Source organism: Aplysia californica, unplaced genomic scaffold (assembly GCF_000002075.1).
Source record: "Aplysia californica isolate F4 #8 unplaced genomic scaffold, AplCal3.0 scaffold00191, whole genome shotgun sequence".
NCBI lineage: Eukaryota > Metazoa > Mollusca > Gastropoda > Aplysiida > Aplysiidae > Aplysia > Aplysia californica.
This window is the reverse complement of record NW_004797461.1, coordinates 68,718-70,649: the sequence shown is the minus strand read 5'-3', so window position 1 is coordinate 70,649 and position 1,932 is coordinate 68,718.

Sequence of the window (1,932 nt, the reverse complement as noted above, 5' to 3'; positions counted from 1 at the left end):
GTGTGTGTGTGTGTGTGTGAGCGAGCGCACACGTGACTAGTGTCTCGGTCGTGTGTCTGTCAATTCAATAAGTAAGCAACACGTTTGCTTTTCACTTTTCTCAGGCTAGGGAAGTTTGCGATGACCTATGGCTGTGTGACCTCCCCGCCTTATCTATCTGTCCATTCGTGCCAACCCACCCCACCCCCCTTTCCCTCCCTGACTTTATCTATCTATCTGTCCATTCGTGCCAACCCACCCCACCCCCTTTCCCTCCCTGACTTTATCTATCTATCTGTCCATTCGTGCCAACCCACCCCACCCCCCTTTCCCTCCCTGACTTTATCTATCTATCTGTCCATTCGTGCCAACCCACCCCACCCCCCTTTCCCTCCCTGACTTTATCTATCTATCTGTCCATTCGTGCCAACCAACCCCCCCCCTCCCTCTTTCCCTGCTTTATCTACTGTCCATGCGTGCTCCCCGCGACAGTCCGACTCTGTGTGTTGACTCTATGGTAGCGGTTTCTAATTAGCCCTGAGACTGAGACAGCCCCACGTGTGTCCTTGGTTGTCACGATAGCCCACAAGTGCACACTCATACCGTCTTGTCAATTTTAATTCATTTGAGTTAATCGAGGCCAGCCACGATTTTCCTTCATGGACGTGACAAAAGCGACTTTGACCTTTAAAATCAAACATGTTGGTTTTTCAAGATCGCGAGTCTAATCGGTCGAATTGTGCCGAAATGATAGCTGTAATCCCCCCTATCAAGATACTTTTTATACCACAGTGCAAATGTCCGGATAATTCTATAAATCCAAATTTACGGAACTATAGTGTGTAGATCTACAAATTATCTTTATACGAGATATAATCCGTATAATTTGAGTCTGCGCGCGCGCGTTTTAACTTTCCACGTAGTCCAAAAAGTTGGGGAGGGGAGGTTTTAAATTTTTAAATTTTTTTTTAAAGCTAGTTAGCACTTCTATATAGTTCACCATCATCGTCATCAGCAATTCTTACCCAGTGCCCGAGTATAGGCCATCGTCGAGCTCTTCTGTACTGGGCTATAAATTAATCTTTACCTCTGTCCAGCTGTATCTCATCACCTCATGGTCCGAATTTTAGTCCTACCCCTAAGGAATTTTAGTTTTAGGGCTTACTTTCTTTCTTTTTCCCAGTGGATTCCACTTTAAGGGGTTGTGGGTAATTTTATGCTAGATTTTCACTCTCCCAAGGGCATGTCCTGTTCTCTCTCTCTCTCTCTCTCTCTCTCTCTCTCTCTCTCTCTCTCTCTCTCTCTCTCTCCGTCTCTCTTTCTCTCTTTCTCTCTCTCTACCTCCCTTTCTCTCTTTTTCTCTGTTGTGCTTTCAAAATTTAATCCACCATTCCTTTGAATAAGGGTGTCTTGCAATTTTAATATTCCAAAGTTTGGACTGCTCTTGTTTGGTTTGGAATACGATGTACCTTTGTGAAATAATAGCAATCAAACTTAAGCTCACTTAGAATCGGCTCGCTATGTATCTGACTGCGTGTTTGTGAACAATTACGTTTTAGATGTACATTGTCTCTTACAAAGCCGCGATAATCCATAATGCTTAATAATTCATTCTTATAATGAATGATGCCTATGCGAAAACGACAAAAGAAATACAAAGAGAAAGCAGATTATGCGGCAAGTGAGCAAGGGAGTGAACCAGTAAGCAATTTAAAAGAGAGAGAGAGAGAGAGAGAGATAAAGAAAGAGAAAGAGAGAGAGAGAGAGAGATAAAGAAAGAGAAAGAGAGAGAGAGAGAGAGAGAGAGAGAGAGAGATAAAGAGAGAGAGAGAGAGAGTGGGGAGAGAATGTGTTTGTGTGTTTGTATGCGTGTGTGTGTTTTTGTGAGAGAGAGAGAGAGAGAAGAAGAAGAAGAAGAAGAAGAAGAAGAAGAAGAAGAAGAAGAAGAAGAAG